Source organism: Vulpes vulpes, chromosome 3 (assembly GCF_048418805.1).
Source record: "Vulpes vulpes isolate BD-2025 chromosome 3, VulVul3, whole genome shotgun sequence".
Taxonomy (NCBI): Eukaryota; Metazoa; Chordata; class Mammalia; order Carnivora; family Canidae; genus Vulpes; species Vulpes vulpes.
The window spans coordinates 33,926,883-33,947,648 of record NC_132782.1 but is presented as its reverse complement, the minus strand read 5'-3'; the positions used below and the strand labels follow the sequence as shown (position 1 = coordinate 33,947,648).

General features: G+C 38.6%; 1 pseudogene; it reads right to left on the bottom strand.

Moving 5' to 3' along the window:
* Window positions 1–9,138: 9,138 nt before the first annotated feature.
* LOC112910470 (cytochrome c oxidase subunit NDUFA4 pseudogene) lies at window positions 9,139–19,195 on the bottom strand (annotated as a pseudogene).
* Window positions 19,196–20,766: the final 1,571 nt, after the last annotated feature.

Sequence of the window (20,766 nt, the reverse complement as noted above, 5' to 3'; positions counted from 1 at the left end):
CCAAAATTCATATGTTGAAACCCTCGCTTCCAATGCCATGGTATTAGGAAGTATGGACTTTAGGAGGTGATGGGGTTATGAGGGTCGTGAATGGGATTAATGCTCTTGAAAGGAGCTGAAGAGATCGGAGTTCCCATTTTCCACCACGTGAGAACCCAGCCCAAAGACAGCTGTGTATGAAACAAGAAGCAGTCTCTCACTAGAGCTGAGTCTGTTGGTGCTTTAATCCCCGACTTCCCAGCCTCCAGAACTCTGAGAAAGTAAATTTCTATTGTTTGTAAGCCACCCGCCAACCTATGGTATTTTTGTTATAGCAGCTGGAACTAAGCCTCCCCCAATTATCTATCATTTATAATTCGTCCTTTTTGCCCTTTCCAGTTTCCCTGCACTCATTACTCTGGTGGACATATGAAAGGTCTGAGCCTGGCGGACACATAAAACAGAAGGCAGGAAATGCTGAGAGGTTTTTTAACACTCCGATGTTAACTATTTTTAAAGTTTTCCCTTTTTTTCGGGATTTTTAAAAAATTGTCAATATTAGGGTTGAGCCTGTGAGTTGGACAGGTGACATATCTTTTTTCCACGGGTATATACTTTTCAAATTCTACCGAAACCCACCTGCCCTAGCTCCAGAACTCAACCTCATCTTCCATCCACTTCTCTTCATGGTTTATGAACTTCTTACAATCTCTGAACACACCTTGTATTTTCTGATTTCTATGCTCTTCCATGCTATCTCTTTGATTTTCGTAAGCCCTCTCCTCTCATTTGCCTTGCTGACTGTCCACACAAAATTCAACACCTAGTTCAAATGCCATTCTCTGAAGCCTTCACACACTCTCTTAAGACACGTTTCTTTCTCTTGTCTGGTTCCACTACACTGTGTACATACCACAAACAGTGCTTTTCATATTGCACTGGAAACATGGCTTTATAAATCTATCAAATCAGGGATCCCTGGGTGGCGCAGTGGTTTGGCGCCTGCCTTTGGCCCAGGGTGCGATCCTGGAGACCCGGGATCAAATCCCACATTGGGCTCTCAGTGCATGGAGCCTGCTTCTCCCTCTGCCTGTGTCTCTGCCTCTCTCTCTCCCCCCGTGTGTGACTATCATAAATAAATAAAAATTAAAAAAAAAAGTCTGTCAAATCAGGTGGAATTACTTAAGGGCTAATTTTTATTATGGCTGCATATTTTATCTATGGCTACATCCACAATTTTATTAATCTGGACTTTTGACTATAAGAGATAGAAATCTAACCCTAACACGAAACTAGTGAGAAACGGATACACTCTGTGATCTCACGTTAGCAACTCTGAAGGAAAGCAAACCTTCCTTCCCAAACATCCACAGATTAATCCCCCTGAGTCACAGCCTCATCCGTGAATTGGTCACTATGCCGAATACAATGATTGCCTTAACCTAAGTCAGATCCCTATCACTGTGGGCTCAGAGGACATTGCCTTCATGACCATTCCCCCAGGACCAAAAGGTGAAGGGGGAGCTGATGCAGAGAGGGAGGATGCTGACATCAAGGGAAAGAGGGGATATGGCTACATGAAAGACAGCTGAAAACCAGGGCAACTGCAGTTTGCTACTCCAGAACCTCGCCCAGTATTTGGTACTTGACAGGTGCTACATAAATGTTGAATTAATAAATAAACACTAGTTGTTCTCCTGTGTTTTAATAATGTTCTCATTATTAAATGATCTATCACCAAGTTTAATACATTGCATTTCCAAGGTCAATTACCCACAATAATTCACCTCAAATTTCACAATATTAAATTCTGATACTTCATGGACCGATCAGTTTCTCAAATATTTCCAACTCATAATGGGAAATCTAACATCGATGCCACTTAAAAAAGCAATTTAGAAATCCTACAAATAATCAATAAGGCTTTACAAGACTTAAACATATATAAATATACTACATTAACATATATATTTGTCTGCACACATACATACATTTATACGCATGTACCCATATTGGAAGAGGTCATTGTCATATTGGAGAAATAACTTTTAATGTAGAATCACCAAGCTATAAACTTGATGAAATTTGTTTTGCAATCTGCCCTACAACTACATACTAAATTTTTTTTTTTATTTTCTTATGTACACATAATAAACAGTGTTTTATCAGGCAAAACTTAGGTTTAAAGAACAGTTCCTCCTGTTTGGGATAGTTTTGGCACTGTTTTGTCTCCAGAGAAAGTGGCAAGTGAAATGAGCACAAAAGAATAACTGAATAATAGATAACACAGTGAAGGTAAGCTTTCATGGCCCTTTTTCTGCTGTCATATTTAGATCACTCTTACATTATTGAAGGACACTGTCTTTAGCAATCAGATCATAAAAACATCTTTCAAGGTGCAATCTTTATGTTTTGAAAAACTGATTAAAATAAGTCATGTTCTTTAACTTTGTTTTACAAAAGAAGCCATTAGCCTTAAAATATCACTTTTAATAAAAATCCAGGACTGACACATAATCAGTGCAAATAAAAGCATAATCCCTCACAATAACATTTTATAGTCTCTCATTCTCCTTTCACTACCTCTTATCCTTGCAGTTATTCTCAGCAGCATCAGAAACCCAGAAATTGTGTAGAGCAGATATTTTGTCCCAACTTGTCAAAAATAAGCAACAGACATAGTTATATACAAATAAAGCCATTACTGAATCCACAGGAGCCAAATGAACTATACAAGGTGTTAATTAATTTTGCATTTCTAACATTTCAGTCATCATTTCCTTGGAAGTGGACACCTACGCCAAGAAAAGAAATGTAGCCACATGTAGCTATTAGGTACAAAAACTATTCTTAATATACAAATGCAAAACTTTTCTTGGATAACATTTATATTTTCCATTAGCATCTGGCTCTTTTTCCAATAAAGTTCAGTATTTGTGACAGCCTTTCTTTCAGAAATGTGAAGGCTTTCTTGCCGAGAGCATTTCAAATGTTCAGAAATACCAACTGTGATTCAAATGATTTATAAGGTCATCACCCAAGAAAAGTCACATACACTGAATCTCCAAGTAGCCAAACTGAGGGAAAATATAAAGAGAGGGATGTGTGTGAGAGTGTGTGAACTGTGGGGGGGGGGGGGGGGGTTCAGGCCGACACTTGGGGGGGGGGTAGCTTCTAAAATAGATAGTGAGACAATGCAGTATTAAGTAACAGAAGTAAAATGTAGACTAGAAAGAGTTCTTAGTTTCTAAATATTTCTTTAGCCTTCCACACCATCCAGCCCACTGCCTTACACATAGGAGGTGCCCCATAATAATTTGTTTGAATTGATTTGACAGCATATAAGTAAATTTGTGTCAGTACGTAGAGCAAAATAGGTGTAACTAAAGTCTCCTTTCCAAAAAGAACAACTTGTTCTACTTTTATTCTTAATAATATCACCAACAAATATTTGTTTAGTGCTTACTATCAACCAGATGGTGGGAGATATACTTTATATGGTTGATCTGATTCAAGTCCTAAAGCCCTCCTACGTGACAGTTACTATTACTGTCTAAATTCACATGTGAGGGAAGGGAAAGCACAGGGTCCGAAGAATTCTCATTTACTATGTGTTCCTCCCCTCTGTTCAATCTCAGCTTAAATGTTGGCTCCTCACAAAGGCCTTCCCTGAACACTTTTGCCCCATATAGTTACACTCCATCCCATTTCCCTTACAACACTTTACTAAAATGTTATTAGGTAGATAGATAAATAGATATAGATATGATCTCCAACCACTCCCTGTCCTCCTGTACTCCCCAGGTTACAGCACTTGTACAGATAGCACTTGTCTCAGTAACAGCTTGCTCATTTGTCTCTTACATTCTTTATACTGTGTTGTCCAAGGTCCTTTTCCATCTTGCTCACCATTGCTTTCTCATCACTCAGAAAAGTGCTTAGAATACGGTGGGCACTCAGGAAGAATGAACACAATGAATAAATTAATAGGCAGCACTGCTGGGAATCCAACAGCTCAAGTCTGGGGTCAAGTAAATATCTGTTGGAATTCCCTCTCCACGCTTGATATATATATATATATATATATATATATATATATATATATATACACACACACACACACACACACACACACACACACACAAATTTTACAAAGAATAACATGGGTGGTGTCTTCAAACTTCCAAAGAAAGCAAAAAAAAAGAAATAAGGCCAGTAGGCAGAGGCCAGGTCATGAAGGTATATGTCGGAATGAATTAAGCAATTAGGAATTTAGGCTAAGAAAAATGGGACACAATTGAAAGAGAGTAACATAATATTATTATATTGCCTTTTGGGGGTAGAGAGGCTGAGATGAGATGGAGGCTGGAGGCAGCAAGACCTACTGCGGTGGCCTTATTAAGAAATAGTCCACCAAAGGGGCACCTAGGTGGTATGTTGGTTGAGCATCCAATTCTTGATTTCAGCTCAGGTCCTGATCTCAGTGTTGTGGGATAGAGCCCTGCATCGGGCTCTGCAGTCAGCTACAAATCTGCTTGGGATTCTCCCACCCTCTCTCTCTCTGCCCTTCCCACTTATGCTCCCACTCTCTCTCAAATAAATAATCTTAGAAAAAGAAAAAGAAAAAGAAAAAGAAATAGTCCTCTATTAATAGGTAATAGCAAGAAGGATGGGGGGGAAATAAGCACATCTGAGAAAGATTGTGGAGATATTTAGAAGGGAGAATCAACAGGAATTAATTGATTTTGTATAGAATAAATGAGGAGGAAAGGAAAAAGCAAACTAAACTTCTGGGTTTATAACTTGAGCAACCAGATGTCAATACTGAGATAGAAAAAAAAAAATAGAAAATTAAACTCTCCAGGGCAGTGGAACGGCCAATGGGGCAATGTGCTATGAAAGACAACTGGAAGCACGTGTGGAACATACTGAGTTTGAGATCTCTCTCAGAGAGGTCTAGTACTGACAGATCCAGTACAAAGTTTTATACAGGCCTCGGTGTCAAGAATGAGTTCTGAACTAGAGCTGTAGATTTTGTCTTCATGAGTATCTAGATGTTGCCATGTCAGACATGGGGAGGTGCTAGGAAGACACGTAGAATGAGATGTCCTAAGGAACAAAAGTCAAGGGAAGTATTGAGAACGGGGAGCTTTAAAAAGAGACTAATAAGAACCATTTAGAGGACAGGAAGAAAAGTAGGAAGTGCCACAGATGCCAAGGAGTGAAGACTCCAGAATTAGAGGAGCCCCACAAGCCCAAATGAGTTATAAAGTACATATGGATTGAAAATAGCCCCAACACTGACAGAAAGAAAGCAGCAATAAAAGTTACTGATGTACCATGAGGCACCTGGCTGGCTCAGTCAGTTGAGCAGTTGACTCTTGATTTTGGCTCAGGTCATGATCTGAGAGTTGTGGGATTGAGCCCTGTGTTGGGCTCCACACTCAGCGGGGAGTCTGCTTGAGATTCTCTCCCTCTTCCTCTGTCCCTCACCCCTTCTCTCTCTCTCAAATAAATAAATAAATCTTTTTTTAAAAAGTTATTGATATTCCAGGACTGAATGACCAGTTAGGTGGAGCCAGAATGGCAACAGGACATGGAATGGCAACGATAACTGGGAGGCTAGTGCTTAAGACTTTAACAAACAGCAACTGGGTGTTCATGGATGACGATGATGTGGAGATGATAGAGCACAACCACAGGCACGAGCCTCACAGGGCAGGAGTTTTTCACTTGGGTAGAGGAGAAATGGTGTGCACAGCAAAGCACAGTAAACATTAGCAAATCCGCTTCCCAACTTAGAAACACTCAGTTGGCCTTGAAAAAGTGTTTCTGACACATGGAAACTACACAAGGTCCTTTTATCATAAGACATAATTTATTCAACTTCAAAACCTATGTAATGTTCTGAGAATTTTCTATATCTTTTTTAAGTCAGGAAAATATATATGTGCTTACTGCTTAAGATATTTCGTGGAAATTCCCACACATCTCAATGCTTCAAATAAGGACAGGTATGATGATCTTCTAGATTATCTTCTAGATTTTGAAAGAGGATGCCACGTAAGCTCCAACTTATGGAAGTGATTTTGAAAAACCTAGATAGTAAACACATTTCTCTCTTCACTGAATTTAACCTCTTAGAGTTCTAAATGTATACCTCACTGCCTTCAAAAACTCTCGATTCATTCATTAAATCCCAGCAAATAAAAGGGCATTTCCTCTGGTGTTGGCAGGTTTCCTTAAAAAATATACTGATACTAAGAATAAGATTCATAACAGCATTTTCATCCATTAGAGAGAATTCATCTTGAAAATGGTAAGGATTTCAACTTTTTAGACTTTCACACAGATTTATTCTTTTATTCTGGGACTAGTACCCATTCATCTTTCAATCAAAAACTTTAAAAGGGAATTTTATGTTTTAACCTTAGATGTTCCATGTTATTAAGAGTTTTAAATTATCTGTGTAGGACTTGCCTTTCTACACAACCCTTTTTATCCTTGATCTCCATAAACACAACTTTTAACTAAATTAGCTTCTTTTATGTTTGCATAAGGTGAGGAATCCAAGGTTGCAGATTTTCCTTTAGAATAGGAGATAAAAACAGAAAAATTAACTCACATACATTAAAACAAAAATTATAGTTATAATGGACAACATATGAGTCAGTTACTTTTCCCACCACACTCCCACAACAAGAGGAGATAAGCATTGGGATTGGGTAGTGCCAAAAACAGGAAAAAATATGCTATCTCATGCCTCACATCAACTTCCTCCACAGTTCCCTGGACAAGGAACCCCACAGTTCAACAAGAGAGTTTATCTGAATAAAGAATTTGTTTTCTGCACATTTCTAAAACTGTCATTGTCTAATAATCTTAGGCACATATAAAACAAAACAAAACAAAAAACCAATGGTGACTCCATGCTCTAGTCTGAACTTAGTTTAGAATGTTTTAAAATAAGCAGTGTAGGTAGACATTATAGGACTCCAAGAGGCCTAGAGACCAGTCGGTTATTGTGCCAACCTTCATGGTTGCCTGCCCCTAATTTCACCCCCTACCCCCATCCCTTGGTTGGCACTTGACACTCGATCTCTCTTTAACGTGGTTATGTGTCCAGACCCAGGGGAGACAATGAGCACTCCCTGAGCTCCAGCTTCTATTACATGTAAAGGTGCCCACATGGTGCAGCTGGAACATATGAGGCATAAAAAGAAGTTTCCTTGAGAAACTTGATAAATGTTTGCTTTCCTAGTGAGAGGGGCTAGATGTCATTGGCTGCTCTTCTTCTCTTGTCAAGATGGACATAATACCTGGCACACGAGCAGCCATCCTGTGGTCAAAAGGCTAGCAAGTACACGAAGAGGGATCAGTAGAATCAGATGGCAGAGCAGAAGAGGAGAAAGCATCCTGGTCTCTGATAATAACTTGAACAGCTGAACCCACACCAAAACAATCCACCTTTGGATGTTTGGTTTTATAGGAAGAATAAATACCTACTGATGTAGGTCTTTTAGGAAGATTTTCTATTATTTGAAGCTAAATGTATTTACAACCGATGCATCCCTTTGTTACTTTCTCACATTAGTCGCCTTGATTTTAGCACTTTGCTTGTTAAATTTTTTTCCTTTTTTTTTTTCTTTCCAACTGTCTGAGCAGATCCAAATATTTCTCTCACCCAACATCCTATGGAGTGTGACACTGAGGATGAGTTCCCTCAGCATTCAGGACTGTTCTAGCCTTTCCTTTCCCAGGGGCATAAGTTATCGAGTACAGTGAGGAGAGTCCCAACTCCCTATTTCATTTGCATGGGTTCATTGGCCAGGTCCCACATCAAATGGCCAACTAGACCAATTTAGGGATAGGAAATTCTTGCAGGAACTTTGAAAACATCTATTTCATTCTTTGCCAGAATGTGAAATATGTCATTCAGGGAATAGTACAAACAAATATTTTCATAGCTTATTAAAAACAATAATTAACAGAACCATTATAAATGTATATTTTTTCCAAGAAAGAAAAAAAAATCATTGCCTATAAGTTCAAAGGAAGAGGGAGCCTGAGACCTCTGAGGGGGAAGCTGATCAAAAAGTAAGATTGGTCTCTCCATGGACAGGACAGAAGGGAGAACCCTAATATTGGAGGAATTAACTCACTTAAGGCAAGAGGTAAAAAGCAATGTTCAGAGTTTCCAGACTCTGTGGAAAGTACAGAGCAAAGGGAGCAGTGCAGGAGAAAAGTGTAATAAGAGACAGCATTATGGAACAAGACCGCCTTCAGCTCGGATTAGGGCATGTGGCCGCTGAGTCCGAGGCTTGCAGGAAGCTGTTTGAGGTCTCAGGGCTTGACAGCCTGTAGGTGATACGCTCTAGGGCACGAATGGAGGCCATTCTCACACTCTGAAAGATTGATGAAAGCCCTGCAGGACATCTTAAAATGGACTATATAATATTTTCTCTTGCGTCCCAGTGCCTCGTAAACATGTAATCAGTGTGGTAAACTAAAATGAACTTTTTTGAGAGACGATCCCTTTAAAATGTGTTTATAGTTCACATTTAGGCCACCCTTTCCAGGATAAAATGGCTTTAGACGTGCTCTGTTCTAGTTTTGATTTTTCTCCCCTAGGTAGGGGACTATGCAGCACATAGGCTATCGACAATCAGAAGTTTCTCCATCCAAGTAAGTGTCTTGAATATCTTCATTGTTTAATCTAATCTAGTTTAATTTAATTTCTTGATTCGTTCATTTTAGCATTTACTCAGTTTTTAACTATGTAAAAACAAAGAAGTAGAAGGGAACACAATTCCACCACCTATCTGTATAGCAATGTAGAAAATTCAAACAGTAGACAACAGCCTCCAACTCCCTCTTACCAACAGTAACCATTGTTAGCACCTTACTGTGTCTGTGTCCAGATTGTCCTCACCCTCCTCCCAAAAACAAAAAACAAACAAACAAAAAACCCAACTTTTTGGACATCTAGCTAGATTCTGTAGTTTTATCTAAAGAATACCATCTTGCTTATCATCGTTCTTTCTTCCCCCTCAAGTTCAGATATTTATTAAACAGTGTAAACCCCAACATACACATGATTCCGTGCATTTAGAGGGGAAATATTTCCTGGATAGGTGAAAATTGTGTGGGTGGCTTCTGGAAGACCTTCATTCTAAGCAGCTTTATAGTGAGACTTTTCATTTAGAAGTCTGGACCTTCTTTCTTCAGTTTGCTGTAATCTACACTCACTGAGTAGAGCTTGTACGGTCATTGGGACCCAGTTTGTTCCAGGACTCTGGGTTATTCTTCCTATCTGCATTGACATCTGGATTGAACAATGCCAGGGGCAAGACATACAGCACTGCTCTACTAAGTCCTCCCCAATAAATAAGAAGAGGGGGATCAAACTCACATGCTTCTTGGCCTGACTGAGGATCTGGTGTAACAGGTTTGCAGCAGAGGCCTCCAGTCCAGGAGGACATAGCAAATCCGCAAGGCCCAGCACTAAGTAATCCCCATACCGAGTGCTGATCAGCTTGTTCAAGTAAGTACATGCACCCTCAACCAACGACACCAAATACAAGCATTCCAAGTCCTCATTAGACAATACAGCAATCCCAAACTATCTATATCCTGGAAAGTTTGGTTAAACAGAGTGATTTTCCATTTCCTTGAAAGTTTGGTTAAATGAAGTGATATTTCTTTGGAGGAGATAAAATGTTTTATTATCTCTGCATAATTTTAATTTCTATGCTTACATCAAGCAACACAAATTTCAACTACTGCCTTAACTGTCCACTAAATGATCTTCGTTTGGTTCCTTTGTAATCTCATGAGGCCAACATTCATCTTAGAGATAAAGGAAATAGCTATTTTATTTTGTCCTCCTTATTTTTATTAAAATATTGTTTTGGACACTATCCACCAAATCACTCAGCTCTCCCTACATAAAAAACTAAGTGAAAAACATATCTTTTTAATTTATTGCTGGGGGAAGCATGACTTACCCTAAGCAAATGACAAGCATCTTCTCTGATAACAAAAACTGTGTCACTGACTATATCTTTCCAATTTCAAGGAAACTGAGAGTTAAACATAATTTACAATAACCTGATAAATCCTTATTAGTTGCATATGTGTGTTCTTTTTCTCTTGACTTGACTTTCTACTTTTATGTTTTCTCTGGACTTGTCTTTTTTATTTCTGCACTAACATTTATTTTATTTATATACTTATTGCAAACATCTTCAATTCCTCCATAAAATATATAAACAAAAAATAAAGCTATAAAATCTTATAGATAAAGAGATGTAGATAAATGAATGATAAAACCATTACTTTCGCCCAGTGAAATCTGAGTTTTCTGTTTTCTCCCTTCCATCTGCCAATTCCCTACATTCTCACTGAAATGGAAACCAACTAAAAATCCCCAAGCTAAGAAGATACAATTTTTCCCTCATGTAAATATCCCTCCCCAGAGTATGTCCATTCTACTTTGATAAGTAAAATTTCCACACAGCTCTTAATAAAGCGAATGTGAAACTTTTGGCCAAGTCAGTCAAGGTGAAAGAGTCAACAAAATGAAATTTAAGGGTAGGATTCTGTTGAGTAAGCCACAGCTCAGCCCCTGCCAGATGTAGAGGTCATGAAGACGGTGGAGGTTCCAGTGGGTCAGGTTAGAATAGAGATTGAGTGGCAGAGGGAAGAGGAACCCAGGCAGTGCATTGGGTGACAGGAGAGCCAGAACTAGGAATATCTATCCAAGAAGCAGTTATCAAGCAGTTATTGTATGATCATAGCCACAATTAACTTACAAAGTTTGCATTGAAACCAATTTCTAAGTTATGAAGTATCATAGCCTAGCAAAAAGGCTGAATTTGAGTTTGTTTCTCCACTCTGTCACTTACTAAATGACTGACATAGAGTCTTTCTTAACATCATGAATTTCATTTCCTTATTTATAAAAAATTGTAAATAATAGCACATATCTTAATGATAACACATAGGTTATGTAAGGGTTATATATATTACATATATAATCATATATATATTGCATATGTATATGTATTTATTTATTTAGGACACAGCTAATGATAAATTATGTTGTTTCTTCTTGCCTTTAGTAGCATTGGTCTTGGATTTGCAATAGAAAAATTAGAAGTGTTGCTTTGAATTGGGATGAGAGAGTAGAAATGAGAACATAGCTGGTTACAGTTGAGTGTACTATCTGTCCTTTAGAGTTCAAAACTGGTTATGGCATTACACTGCTTTTTTTTTTCCAGAGGAGAGCTTTAGGAATACATATTAAAATATTCATATAAAATGATATATGTCTGGAATTTGTTTCAAAACACTCCAGAGGGAAGAAGTAAGTGGTTGGGAGTGTAGATAGAACAAGACTGATTGGTCATGAGTTCAAAATGATTGAAACTGAGTGATGGCTACATGAGAGTTAATGATACTACACTACTCTTACAAATATTTCAATGAAAAGTTACAGTAAAAAAAATACATAAAATATTTTATTAATCAAACATCAAATAAAAATTGAAAATTAAACTCTTGAAAATATCTATTTTGCTGCAATATGCTATCTGTGCAATTATTGTTTTACCCAAAATTTATCTTTTGGAACTTAGACCAATAAAACTGGATGAAGTATATTTTTAAATTAAATAAATATATAAATCTTTATAGCATTTATTCTCATTTCTGACACACTCGATTTTTTTCTTTTACTTTTGGTTCATATTAGTGGGATATTAGAAAGAGACAATCAAAAGAATTCAGAGTGGCATTGTGATCTGAGCAAATTGGCCCCTTGATGAAAAGAATTAAATTAAGTGAAAGTAACATTAAAAAAAATTATTTTCGTGCCAGGTCATTACTAGAGAAAAGAGATGTGAGACTAATCAGGGATAATGGCAAGAAACCAAGAACTCTGAAGAGTAGGTGTTAAAGGAGGTCTGAGATAAAGCTGAAATAACTTTAGTAATTTATGTAGATGATACAATGAAGCTAAGAATAGGGAATGTGTGTGTAATAGAATCAGGTTAATTAGAAGGAGGGAAATGACTTCAGAAAACCACACTGAGTTCAAAATTGGAAGCAAAACTAAAGAAAGTAGAAATGTAGACATTTCAGGAGAACATTCTGAGAAAAAAAAAATCAAATGTTAAGGGTATTGGAAATTTTGAAAGGTGAGGACAAGAAAAATGCCAAGCCGTCCTGCAAATACAAATGTTTGAAGGATTGATCATGGGCACATGGCACCTATTTCTGAACTCTGCGGGCCAGTGGTGGGTGAAAGGGCCAAAGTGCCATCATATGAAAGACTAAATGACCTCTCTGCGGTAAAGACACGTTTCAAAAACTCCTTGGAACCTCCACGGCAGCATAGACCCCACCAACAGAGGATAAAAATTCTACAAAACATAATCCAATCACCTCCTGAACCTTCAAATTGCATGTTACAGTTAATAGAAGTATTGATTCAATTGTCAGAGTCACTATACAATTCTTCATTGAACAGAATCCTGGATGGTGAGAAGTCTAAAGCTGAGCACAAATGAATAGTGCACATTTTTCTTGATTTTGCAATTATATGGGGAAATCTTACCCTGCTGTGTGCACACACACATACACCCACACACACACACACACACACACTCAACACCAACTCCTCCCTATTCTCATTACGTCAGTTCTTGATATGGCGCCTACACAAATCAGTGGCAAAAGTTACAGCTTTTGAATTCAGGTAGATCTCAAGTCCTGACCTAACTCCGCCATCCACTGGCTGTATTACTGCAGTCACGATCCTTAACCTATCACCTACTCCGTAGGATGGGTGTAAAAATTGAATGTTATAACAATTACACAGCACTTAGCCTGGATTGCAGCACATAATAATTTCTGGTGTGGTGGTTTTCTCAGGCTGCTATTAGAAAGAAAGAGCTACTGAATAGACTCAGAAATGTGGTAAAGTGTTGCTGGGAAATCCCGAGAAACAAAAGCTACAAAAGCCAAGGAATGTTATATACCTCAGCCACCTCTTGGTGACATCAAGCATGTTGCATGAGCAGCTCTCACAAAAATATTAACCGTGTCCAAAGTGGTAGAGATTTGTGCCTATGGTGTGATTTGGGGACCACTTCAAACTATTCTCCCATCACTCTGCTGTATTGCCTGAAATTTCCTCACTGAAGACAATTCTTTTGGGGAAAAGAGCATGAAAATAAGAATTACACTGTAACTTATTTTTAATCCCCAGCACCTAGCACAAGAAATTATTCTTAAAATTTCATTGGATAAATATATGTTACATATATACTATGCCTCAGACACCGTGCAAGGCTTTGGGGAGACAACAGTGAACAAAGCTACCTTACAAAGAGTTGCTACCCTTACAAAGTTTATGATCTAGTGGATAAAAGAATTATAAAAGAATTAACTCATTAGTGAAGTCATGAGTTTAGGGGCACCTAGGTGATTTAGTTGGTTAAGCATCTGACTCTTGATTTCCACTCAGGTCATGATCTCAGTGTCGAGATTGAGCTCTGCATTGGGCTCCACACTGGGTATGGAGCCTGCTTAGGACTCTCTCTCTCCCTCTGCCCCCCTCCCTCACTCCTGCTTGCATTCTCTCTCTCTCTCTCTCTCTCTCTCTCCCTCTCTCTTAAAAAAAAACTGTTTAGAAGTTTGGATCACGCAGCCTTCAAATCATGTTAATGTTTCACAATATGTAATTGATAAATCTCCTGCTGTAATTTAGGATAATTGTAGTAACTACTATAAAAAAAATAACAAACATGCTAAGAAAAAAACCCTCAGATTCATTTTCCTTAAAACGCATTCTAAAATATCTAAAACTCCCCTCCTCCCATTCCATTCTTATTCCTTTCACACGACAGCTTCACCGAATGAGCCAACTGTGATCAGTTTCAGAAGCTCTTCAGGATCATTTTCCAATTTTAAGATACGATCTCCTCCAGTACACGTTTATGACTGAGTTGCCTAAGCTGAAGTTGGGGAAAAGGAAGGGTGGGATGAAGCAGAGATCATGAAAACCATTTGGCAACAGAAATTGGTAGATTACCTCCTCAAAAACCATTAAAAGGTTTAATGTCAAAAGAAGCAAGCACTCCATAAGGAAAAATGGTGAAAGGCTGAGGAAGTGGACCAAGAGTTTAAAGGGTATTTTCTTTTTTTTAAATATTTTTTTCTTTATTATTTATGATAGTCACAGAGAGAGAGAGAGAGAGAGAGAGAGACAGGCAGAGACACAGGCAGAGGGAGAAGCAGGCTCCATGCACCGGGAGCCCAACGTGGGATTCGATCCCGGGTCTCCAGGATCACGCCCTGGGCCAAAGGCAGGCGCCAAACCACTGCACCACCCAGGGATCCCTAAATGGAAACTGCATTGTTTAGAACACACTCAAGGATAAATTTTACGGAGTTTGTACCTCCCATTGTCTTTAGATATTTTATAATTCTGAGAGATATACAATAACTGGCAGAAAACACAGTAATCCAAAAAATTATTGGTGTTAGGAACACAGATAAATTCTGTCCAGTGGAGGTTCAGTGGAATTCCCTCTCCACTGTTGACGTCAGCTTTGCTTCTATTCAGTGAATTCAAATCAGCCTTTCTGATGAGCTTATATATTAGGTGGCCATTCGTGGGCCTTCGTACCATTAGTTTTCATATCTTTTTTGGTTCCTTCATTAATTAATGATGATTAATGATAAAATGTTTGACATGTATTCATTCTATATCTGTGTGAGTCATGATTATATTCTCTTTCAACATTCATCCTTTACCAATAAACCAAGTCCTCAAACCAAGTGAAAAATCTCCACTGTGGTCTTTATAACTCCTTTCCCTTAAGATAAGTGAAGGTTAAGACAAGTTGAGCCAGAGAAAGTGTTATGTGATCTAATAAAAGAAGACAGTTCCGATGGACATGAATTTGATAATCACCTTACCTCCCTGAAAGGAGTCAGAAAGGGCATTTCAAAAGTCCTGAAGGAACTATACCTTGCCTGCGGTGGAAAAATAATAATTATATTAGCTGCAAACCGTGACCCCAGGCTGGTTTCAGAGGACTATGAGGAACTATAGGCATAAAGCGAGTAGGTACTTATTATCGTATAGCTCTATTTAGAGATGTTTGTCTCAAGAAATGAATCAAATTTTATTAGTTTACTAACAGAGATTTTGCCTCACCAAAGTTATACTCATATCCAAGTGCATTTCCCTTCCTTGTAGAAGTTACAGAGCCCACATTCCTTCCCATTCTTTTTTTGTCACATAATAAAGCCATTCCAAAAGTAGAATAGCATTTCTTTCTTTAATGTGTTCCTAACGTGATTTGTGAAATCTAAGATATAATTTATGTTGCTGCTAAATTCCCATTATCATGTCATTATTCTTGGCTTGATTATTATAAAAATTGAACCTGGCTAATTATTTGAGACTGGCCACATGACAGGTCTGAGATAGTGACTCTACCCACAGGAAACAAAGTATGAAGAGGCCCAAAGACACATGAACCAGGTCCCTGGATGACATAAACCCTTGTATCAGATAAAACTAAGATCAGACTTTTAAACATGGACTTTTAAATATAAAGCATATAATTTCCAGATGTTACTGTTGTCAGTCTAAAGATTTGAAATGTTATGAATAAAAAAATGGAGATGAACATACCTAGAGAGATGAAGACTTTGTAGCTAACAACCATACTTTTTTCATTATATTTAGTAGAAGCATAAAGGCTTGGAAACCCAGCTCACTCCCATCTGCTTCTAATTCTAAATCTATGTAGTGAATAATTACACTAAGTGACCTTCAGGATACTTTCAGGCATTTCAAAAGTGTGTATTTTGAAGTAATTGGCAGTTCTTCATAAAAGTAATTAAAATTTAAACAGTGAATTTTGAAAAACAAAAGAAACCCTTGAACTCAAATTTAGCCAGGAAAAAAAAAATTTAATAAGATCTTCTTATTTCAATCATTTTCTAAAAATCTAGCACAAGTCAAGAAATCACAGAAAACTTAACAAAGCTCTCTAGAGCTTGAGTACATGTGATAACGACTTGGTACAAAAACATCAAAGGATGGAACAGGAAAAACCATGAGCTCAGTGTCAGGTTGGGTCTGAGGTAGAAATTCCACCAGGTATGTGAAAATATAGACCTGGAGCTCAAGAGAGATGTCAGGGCAGGAGACATAAAGTTGAGCTCTGAAGCCATAAAAACAGGGAACATTCAAAATTGATGGCATATTGGAAAGGGAAGCCCCTGAGAGTGAACCCTGAAGAAAAACATAAGATAAGAATGTGAACAGAAGTGGACAAGCCATCCAAGAAGACAGAAAAGGCCTAAGAAGTAGGAGGAAAACTGCTCCACAATTCTCCACAGTCAAGGAAGAGGGCGGAGACTCAAGGACCATGGACAGCGAAGGCACAACTGCAACCAAGTGCCCCTGAAATCTGGCAAACTCGGTCCGCAAAGCATGTGATCATGGCGAGCTCCTATCTGCAAATAAAACGTATCACTCCAGTCCTCTCCCCCGAAAGGGAAAGACAGTAATTCTGTATTTTCATTCAAAAACAACAGTATGCAACAATTTCTTTCTAATTTGGGCAAATATGTGTGAACACTTGCCCTTTCCTACCATATATCAACCTGGGATCACACAAAAAGAAGTTTTCCGTCTCTCTTCTTGTTTGTTTACTTGCTTATTTATCTTGCAGAAGGTTTCAACTAGCAAATGGGAAATTGAGATTAGAATTCAAAGTGCTGCCAAAACCATATGGCTAAGAGTCATTTGGATTAAAAAACACGAGATTTGTCTTTGAAACACACCTAATGTAGTTATCTACACTTACATAATACGTATAAACATGTAAAAGACTCCAGATTCATTTATGACTAACAAATAATGAAAGAAAACTAGTCATTTAACAAATGTTAAAAGAGCCAGACACAATAAAAATTAAACAAAAATCAAAAAATAAATTATAGATAGATTATAGATAGATGATAGATGATAGATAGATGATAGATAGATAGATAGATAGATAGATAGATAGATAGATAGATAGAGGTTTTGGTTGGGAGGGATGAGAAACAGGCTTTTTGTTGTTGTTGTTTGTTTTTAAATAAAATCCAAAAGCTTTTCCACAAGTTTGGTGGTACAAAGAAATAGCAGCCTGAATAAAATAAAATCCCAGAATTTAGTCAGGCTGCCTAAAGACATTTACGAGCATTATTTAAACAGATAGCTGATTCTTCTGCTATTTAGCTGCTATTTATGCCCAGAATCTTCTTCCCCTGGCCAGACCACCATCACATCCAAGCAGCGCTTGCTCATAATTATTCTCAAGGCAACTCACAGCAGAGAGCTGGAAACGGGAGTCTCCGTGGAATAGTGCTCTCCCGATTTGACAAATGCCCCCTTTGGTCTATGTGTACAGCGTCCCGTAACATTTACAAACGCTCTGTTGTACCAAAGAGTCTTGACAAAGCTTCAGATGCACACAGGTGTGCTTTCTCTTTATTTCTTTTTAAGTCAGGGTGGAGGGCAACGTATAAGGTGGGGAGATGTGATGGGGTGCTGCAAGCACCACTGGGAGACTAAGAATGTTTCCCAAATAGAAAACAATAGACATCGCTAGAAGGAGGATTTCTAAAGCCGTTGCGCTTGTTAAAAAGACATACAAAGAGCCATATGGAAAAATAACAAACCTGCATTCAGTTTAAGTCCCTCCAAGGGATTAATGTAGGTAAACTAAAGCCCCATCACATCTCTAATTGCAGAACTATACATTCCATCTCTAAGTTTTACAAATTATTACATAATTTTTATCACACTCAGAACCCTGGCTGCCTGATTCTCCCTAGATTGGGGATACACAGGAGTCCACCCCTCCCCCAGTCCTCAGGGTCTAGGCCGTGGGAACACAGGACGGTGAGATTAAGAACAAGGCCCTGCCACCAGTGAACGTCCTTGGGCCAAGACCAGGGTAGGAAGGGAATTGTGCAAAATCATGCCTTATCTTGACATCGGTGTGTGAGCCCTAACAATGGAGTTTCCTAAGTGTCAAACTAAATGGTATGCTAGTTTTAAAACCCTAATATCATACTTGAATTTAAGACAACATGATGCCACAACACCAAGAGGAAAAAGCAAACCCGTATGATACTCCCACAGCGTAAATGTGCGATACCAGCACAGTGTGATTTAAAGGTGAATATTAGGGGCACCTGGGGGGCTCAGCATTTGGGCATCTGCCTTCAGCTCAGGTCATATCCCGGGTCCTGGGATCGAGTCCCCCATCGGGCTCCCCGCAGGGAGCCTGCTTCTGTCTCTGCCTGTGTCTCTGCCTCTCTGTGTGTCTCTCATAGACAAATAAATAAAATCTTTAAGATAAATAAATAAATAAATAAATAAATAAGTAAATAAGAGTATTCAGCAGGGTTTCACCAACTGTCAAGCATCTTACAAACTATTTCACACTAACAATGCTTGTGGTATGACTAAGCATGTGGCAAGACATATAATCCTTGTTCCCCCACCCTCGCCGCCCTAGATAACACAGGACACCCCACGCTCCATGTTCACAAGTCCCCTCTTACCAATTCTCGCTAAGACCAGTTGACCATGTATTTACTGTGTCGTCCCTATTCTGTGTGCTGACTGGATCCTCGTCCCATCGGGAACACTCTCTGGTAATAAAGTTAAAAAAGAAAAACAAAAAACCAGGCTTTCAAGTCCATAAACCAAATCTCAATTCTACCGCTTAGATCGATTGACCTTTCCAGATAGTAGAAACCGTTACCTGTTCTCTTGTAAAGTCAAGCCCAGGGATTCTTCTGGGATGAGCGAGAGGCACACTCCCTGGCAGCTCAGACCCTGCCCCCAGGCTCCCATGTATTACAGATCTGAAGCTCATCCTTCCACGACCTTCCACTTTGATCCGTACTAAGGAGCCCCTCTCTATGCTGCAGGGGCCCCTGACAGGCATGGGCAATGAAAAATGAAAACCAACCAATTATTCATAGCTTTTCTCTTTGTCCTTATATTATCAGCTGGAGGCCGGCCTCTGTCCCGTGGTCAACCCATAACGCCGTGGTCCACGTGGTACTGATTGTGTGCCAGCCACTTCACACGTTGTCTCGTGAGGGTGAGGGCTCTTAGCACCCCCATTTTGCAGATGAGGAAATGTGGGGCTGAATGTTTCACCTGGTGTTCAAAGGCTATCCAGGGACCAGGTCAAGATTCAATGCAGGTAATGTGACTCCGGAATCTGTACTGTTAACCACCACCCTCTACGGACTCAGAATAATAGTACTGGACTAACCAAGAAGAAATGCCGTCTCCCTGTGCACAGTGAGGAGCTACAAGAATAAGAGAAGATGGAGGAAGAGAAACAAGGTTTTATCAAGAAGACTTAATTAAAAATAGGCATTATGTGTACATCAGTGCAATAAATACGGGGAGACAACACGTATAGGGGCTTAAAAATAGCTAAAGAAAGAACACAACAGTGTAATTCTCTCATTGTCAATATGTAATAGAAACTTCCAAGCTCTACAACAATGCTCCCATAGTGTACCATAATTATCTATTTTCACACACGTTTCCCTGTTACATTGAGGCTGTAATCAGGGTCCCATTCACCATCGTATCTGCAGAGCCTGGCACCTGGACTGGCACATGGCAGATATTCAAACCATGCTGAATGAATGATGGCTGAGTGAATCAGTGCTTGAGACCCAAGTTAACAACAACAGATGCCAAACTCTTGGGAGATTTTCAGGAACAGAAGCAAACTACAGAGGGGTGACGCAGTACCATGTCTCAAGGAAGTAGGTCCTTACCCGGGTTATGTAGAATGAGTGGAATTTTACCTTGAGAGGAGAGCTGATTGAAAGACAACAAGCTGTCACTTTTAACGGCATGCCATCCATCCTCTCTCACCTAAATGTGCCAATTTCAGGAAAAATTCATAGAAAGACAGTATTGTTTTCTTTTTTTTTTAATTTATTTTTTATTGGTGTTCAATTTGCCAACTTATAAAATAACACCCAGGGCTCATTCCATCAAATGCCCCCCTCAGTGCCCATCACCCAGTCACCCCCAAATATTGTTTTCTTTTAAGAGCTAAGTTGAGCAATCTTGGGAACAAAAAGCAAGGAATAAAAGATATAGGAAATTTTGGCCAACTATAAGAAAGAAAGGTGCTAAAGTCAGGCAAATTAAAAAGTATATTTAAAGAAAAATTCTAGAATAGTCTCCTCACATAACTGCCTACGGACTTTCTACTGTCTGGTAGGAATACTGCAATATTCCAGCAGCCTTATAATTTAGATCTCTACCCCTCCCTAATTCTAATGGGTCTTTAAAGAGTTTCATGGTCTTCTGATTATTGCTTTAAAAAATGCGTTCTCATAAAGAATACACAGTAATGCTGCTTTAGAATCAATATACATTTTCATAGTTACTCTTTCCAAGGGATATTGAGATTATAACAAAATGTAATTTATTCCAACCTGAGAAGCATACTCAGAACAAGCCATTACTCTTCTGTATTTCTAATACATCATTTTCCTCATTAGATTTTGCTGGCACAATCTTCCCACTCGTATGCATTCTTCAATGATATAAGTTTATATTCAATTTGATTGCTTGGGGCAATCAATTCTTTAAAAGCTATTCTTAGATTAGATGCCTGAGTTTACATATACAGCATAATATCTAAGAGAAAAGCTAAATTG